We start from the raw sequence: 6,966 nt of genomic DNA on the forward strand, positions 1-6,966 counted from the left end.
ACTAATATATAGATATGAAGGTAACCTGTTATATCTAATATATAGATATAAAAGTTACCTGAGGTAACCTGTTACCTCAGACCTATACAGAAGCTGAGCAGGGAATACAAGAATTTGGCATTACTATAGGCACATGGCTGATAATATAGGAGTTTCCATGCAGCACAGAGCTGTGCAGAGCAGATTCCTGATGTAGGAAATAAGGTTAGTTCCAAAGTCCCTGCAAACAAAATTTTCTGCTTCAACTAAGACTCTTCAGGACTTGGATTGATATTGATTTTTAAAATTGTTTGGCATCCATTTTTATGGCACTAAGATGACTAAAGGAAACAAAACAAGAGTTGAAAAATTACCTCAGAAGTAATATTGGATATTTTGTTGTCATGTTTTAGAGATTATAGGGAATGAGAGTGTTGCAGAAGACCAGAAATAGTAAATGAAGTCTCCACTTTAAAAAAAATTAAAAAAAAACCCCCAAAAACAGAGAAGTAAATACAGGTAAACCTGCCTTGTTTCTCCCTTCACTCCTTCCTCCTTTCTGACCTTCCCTCCTTTATTTCCTGGTTTTGTTCCAAAGGTGGGCTGAGTCAGGTGGCAGCAGACACTAAAAACTCTGAGCCACACTATCATTTTAACCAGAAAACCAGAAAAAAGGGCCCCTGTGAGCCAGAGAGTTATAGGCGATCCCCATTTTTCCCTCTCTTTTTTCTCCAGCCCTCCTGAGACCAGCACTAGTTGCAGGACAGAACTGCAATCACTATGAAATCTATAATGAAGAACTTCATATCACTGTGAAGTAATATGCTCCTATATGCCTGTGGTAATGTTACAGGCTCCTAAAACCCTGAGAATTTGGATACAGGAATTAGAAAAAGAGCAAAAAAGGCATCCTGTTATGCAAAGAATAAGGGATGGAAATTCTGCAATTTTTATTTCCCTTGATTCTCTCGAAATTTCATACTGAGGTACCACAGTCACACAGAATTACATGACAGCACAAGGGAGAGAATCCAAATTTTATGGCCAGAGGAACCAGGGGTCTCTGACAGAGAATGTGGGATAAATTCCAAAGATCAGAAAGCTAAACTAACACAAGTCTCAATCCCACTTCCTAGCTGCATGCATAGAACACAGCCAAAGAAGCATAGCAAAGGATTTGGGAAATAAATACCATCATACAAGTCCCAGACTAACCTCTGAGTGCCTTAGACAAAGGGCAGACACAAAGAGCACAGCAAAACCTTTGCTACCAAACTAAAACTGCATACAAAAGAGGAGATAGAATTTTGCCTGTGAAAACAAATGAGCAACAACAACAACAAAACATTCTAACAGGATTCTAAATTCTAACATTTTAACAGGATCTAGAGTTTCACAACATAATGTTCAAAATGTCCAGGATACAATACAAAATGATTTAAAATAAAAAAATATGATGAATTTTCAAGGGAAAAAACAGTAAACAGATAGAAACCCCAAGATGATATAGATGTTGGAATTTTTAGGCAAAATTTTACAGTAACAATTATAACCATCTTCCTTGAGGTAAAGCTGAACATTTTTTAAATATATTTTTATTTTTAATTATTATGGGTAAATAATAGACATGATAGTTGTATATCTTTATAGGGTACAAGTGACATTTTGATACAGGCATACAATGTGAATTAATGAAATCAGGATCATTGGGGTATCCATCACCTCAGGCATATAACATTTCTTTGTGTTAGAATAGTTCCAATTCTATTCTTTTAATTATTTTAAAGTATAACCTAACTTATTGTTGTTTATTGTCACTTTATTGTGCTAACAAATATTGTTGCTTGTATCTAACTATCTAACTATATTTTTGCACCCATTAACCATCCCCATTTTATCCCCTTTCCTCTCTATCCTTCCCAGCCTCTGGTCACTGTCATTCCACTCTCTGTCTACCTGAGATCAATTGTTTTTAGCTCCCACATATGAGTAAAAACATTTATCTTTCTGTGCTTGGTTTTTTCTACTTAGCACAATGTTATCCAGTTCCATCCATATTGTTGCAAATGGCAAGATTTAATTCTTTTTTGTGGCTATATAATATTCCATTGTGTATATGTACCACAATTTCTTTATCCATTCATCCATTGATGGACATTTATGTTAATTGCTGATCTTGGCTATTGTGAATACTGTTACAATAAACATGGGAGTGCAGATATCTTTTTGATATACTGAATTCTACTCTCATGGGCCTAATGACATCCTCAAAGGCCCCACCTCCTAATACCATCATATTGAACATTAGTATTTCAGCATATAAATTTTTTTGGGGGGAGGACATAAACATTCAGACCATAGCATACTATATGAGTAAAAACTTTAAGCACTCTTAAAACATGTAAAAGTAGACTTGAAACTTGAGCACATACACATCACATGTCTATATAATTACCAATAAGTTTTGTTTTCTGGAGTTAATTTTAAGTCAAATCAATTTTAAAATTTATGTAGACAACAAAAGCAAGATTATATAGAAATATCCTGTAAAAGAAGGGCAAAAAGGGGTTTAGTAGTTTGCTAGAACTACCATCACAAAGTACCACAAACTGGGAGGTTTAAACAATAGTTATTTATTGTCTCACAGTTGTGGAGGCTAAAAACCCCAAATCAAGGTGTCAGCAGGGTTGGTTCCTTCTGAGGGCTGTGAAGGAAGGGTCTGTCCCAGGCCTCTCCTTGGCTTGCTGATGGCCATTTTTCTCCCCATGTCTCTTCACATCATCTTTCTCTATGCACGTCTGTTTCCAAAAGGACAAACGTCATATTGGATTAGAGTCCATGCTAATGACTCCATTTAATGTAATACCCCTGCAAAACCACTATATCCAATGGTTCAACATACGTAAATCTATAAATGCAATTCACCACATCAACAGAAGCAAAAACAAAGACCACATGATTCTTTCAATAGATGCAGAAAAAGCTTTTGACAAAATTCAACACCCTTTCATGATACGAACACTTAAGAAAATAGGCATAGAAGGGACATACCTAAAAATGATACAAGCCATATATGACAGACCCGTAGCCAACATCATACTGAATGGGGAAAGACTGAAATCATTCCCACTTAGAACTGGAACCAGACAAGGCTGCCCACTATCTCCACTTCTATTCAACATAGTGCTGGAAGTCTTGGCTACAGCAATCAGACAGGAAAATGGAATCAAAGGTATCCAAATAGGGGCAGAAGAGATCAAACTTTCACTGTTTGCTGATGATATGATATTGTATCTAGAAAACCCCAAGGATTCAACCAAGAAACTCCTGGAACTGATCAATGAATTTAGTAAAGTCTCAGGATACAAAATTAATACACAGAAATCAGAGGCATTCATATACGCCAACAACAATCTAATTGAGAACCAAATCAAAGACTCAATTCCCTTCACAATAGCAACAAAGAAATTAAAGTACCTAGGAATATATTTAACCAAAGAGGTAAAAGACCTATACAGGGAGAACTATGAAACACTGAGGAAGGAAATAGCAGAGGATGTAAACAGATGGAAATCCATACCATGCTCGTGGATCGGCAGACTCAATATCGTCAAAATGTCTATACTACCCAAACTGATCTACAGATTCAATGCAATACCTATTAAAATCCCATCAGCATTCTTCACAGATATAGAAAAAATAATTTTACGCTTCGTATGGAACCAAAGAAGACCCCAAATATCAAGAGCAATTCTAGGCAACAAAAACAAAATGGGAGGCATTAATATGCCAGATATTAAACTATACTACAAAGCTGTAGTAATTAAAACAATATGGTATTGGCACAAAAACAGGAATATTGACCAGTGGAACAGATGTGAGAATCCTGATATAAAACCATCCTCATATAGCCGTCTCATCTTTGACAAAGCAGACAAAAACATACGCTGGGGAAAAGAATCCCTCTTCAATAAATGGTGCTGGGAAAACTGGATAGCCACCTGTAGAAGGCTAAAACAGGACCCACACCTTTCACCTCTCACAAAAACCAACTCACGCTGGATAACAGACTTAAACCTAAGATATGAAACTATTAGAACTCTAGAGGAAAAAGTTGGAAACACTCTCCTAGACATCGGCCTGGGCAAAGAGTTTATGAAGAAGTCCCCAAAGGCAATCACAGCAGCAACAAAAATAAATAAATGGGACATGATCAAACTACAAAGCTTCTGCACAGCCAAAGAAATAGTCATGAAAGTAAACAGACAACCTACAGAATGGGAGAAAATTTTTGCATCCTATGCATCCGATAAGGGACTGATAACTAGAATATACTTAGAACTCATGAAAATTAGGAAGAAAAAATCAAATAACCCCATTAAAAAGTGGGCAAAGGACTTGAACAGAAATTTTTCTAAAGAAGACAGAAGAATGGCCAACAAACATATGAAGAAATGCTCAACATCTCTAATCATCAGGGAAATGCAAATCAAAACCACAATGAGATATCACTTAACCCCAGTGAGAATGGCCTTTATAAAAAAATCTCCAAACAATAAATGCTGGCGTGGTTGCGGAGAGAGAGGAACACTCCTACACTGCTGGTGGGACTGCAAACTAGTTCAACCTCTGTGGAAAGCAATATGGAGATACCTTAAAGCGATACAAGTGAATCTACCATTTGATCCAGCAATCCCATTGCTGGGCATCTACCCAAATGATCCAGTGACACTCTACAAAAAAGACACCTGCACTCGAATGTTTATAGCAGCACAATTCATAATTGCAAGGCTGTGGAAACAGCCCAAGTGCCCATCAATCAAAGAATGGATTAATAAAATGTGGTATATGTACACCATGGAGTACTATTCAGCTCTAAGAAACAATGGTGATATAGCACACCTTATATTTTCCTGGTTAGAGCTGGAACCCATACTACTAAGTGAAGTATCCCAAGAATGGAAAAACAAGCACCAGATATATTCTCCAGCAAACTGGTATTAACTGAGTAGCACCTAAGTGGACACATAGGTGCTACAGTAATAGGGTATTGGGCAGGTGGGAGGGGGGAGGGGGGCGGGTATATACATACATAGTGAGTGAGATGTGCACCATCTGGGGGATGGTCATGATGGAGACTCAGACTTTTGGGGGGAGGGGGGGAAAGGGGCATTTATTGAAACCTTAAAATCTGTACCCCCATAATATGCCAAAATAAAAAAAAATAATTTAAAAAAAAAAAAAAACAAAAACCACTATATCCAAATAAGGTCACGTTTTCTGAGGTACTAAGGATAAGGACTTCAACATATTAATTTTGGGGAGCCATAATTCAAATCATAACAAGAAGGAACTAGCATTTCCAAATATTAAAATATACCAAAAGCCCGGGTGATGCTGATATGAATAGACAGACATATGCAACAGAATAGCAAGTACAGAAATAGTCCCAAGTACATAAGCAAATTTAGTGTATGATAAAGATGGCATTTAAAATCACAAACGAAACAATGATCTTTTAAATAAATGATATTGTAATAACTGATAGCCATCTGGAGAAAGATAAAATCATATTTATATCTTTCTTACATTATATACTATAATAAACTACAAAAGGATCTAAATGTAAAAACCAAAACCATACAAATATTAAAGGAAAACATAGTGAATTATTTTATAAAGTGTGAAGAAAGCATTTTTAACTCTTTCTTAAAAAAACAAAACAAAAAAACAAACACAAAGACTAATTAACTCAACTACATAAAATTTTATAAAACGTACTTAGCAAAAAAGCACCTTAAGCAAAGTCAAAAGACAAATGATAGACTAGAAGAAAATTAATGCATGTGTATTACAGTTTGGTTAACTTCCTAAACATATAAAATGCTATTAAAAATCAGTGGGGAAAAAGGACCAAAATGAATAGAAAATGAGTTTTGAGAAACACACACACACACAAATAGATCCAGAAAAAAAGTTAAAATAATTCAAAATATATGAAAAGGAAGCTCAATCTCAGTCATGCTAAAAAGTGCTAATAAAAATTGTAGTGACATATCATTTTCTACCTCTCATATTGGCAAAGATTTAAATGCTTGACTACTCATTCTGTTGATGAGGTGCTCATGCATTGCTGGTGGGAGTGCAAAATGAATATCCATGGTGTATGTCTACAAAGCCATGAAAACTCTCGAGGAGATTGGTACCAGATGCCATAGTGCTGGTTGCCCCACACTGAACTTCAGAGCCTAACATATATGGCTGCTGTTTCCCTTCTGTCTTCCAAATCTCATGCAAAATGTTTTTTGTGGCCAATACTGATCTGGATCTATAAGGTCTGAAGATTCTAAGAGTGGTAATTTGAGCCTAACTAAGTCAACACAGTGCAAGACCACAGATGGTAAACTGAGCCTCTGAAGGTTTTAGTTATTTATACAGGGCCCCCTGCAAGTGAGTTGTATGTTATTTGATTTTAAAGCTGGCACTTTTTTTTTTTGACACATTATGCTTAAATTTTTACCCAGCTTTGGCTGTATATAGGTGGGAAAAAATACCTGTAAATGGAGACACTGTTTTTTTTGTACAATCACGTATATGCTTAGCGTAATATTAAATACATATGCTGTTCTTGGTTCCATGCCACCATTGTAGATAGACACATAGCAAAATAGTTAAGCTATGTGGTTGGAAATGCTGTCCATGAGAATGATGGGGAGCCAGCTGCTGCTCTGACAGCAGAGAAACCTGGTGTTATCTTTGCTCTTGTTCCTGGAGCCATTGAGATGCATCTAGTGGAATGATCCCTGAGCAGTGTTGGCACAAGGAAGCTACTTATGGAGCTACCTACTGGTTCTTTCCTGTTTGGGTGGACAGGATTCCCAGATGACAACAGCATACCTGTGAATTAGCTATACTATAGAGACACTGGTAACTGTTTTGAAACTGAATATTTTTACAAGCAAGATGAATGGACAAACTGCTAATAAA

This window comes from Microcebus murinus, chromosome 5 (assembly GCF_040939455.1).
Source record: "Microcebus murinus isolate Inina chromosome 5, M.murinus_Inina_mat1.0, whole genome shotgun sequence".
In the NCBI taxonomy this organism is placed as follows: domain Eukaryota; kingdom Metazoa; phylum Chordata; class Mammalia; order Primates; family Cheirogaleidae; genus Microcebus; species Microcebus murinus.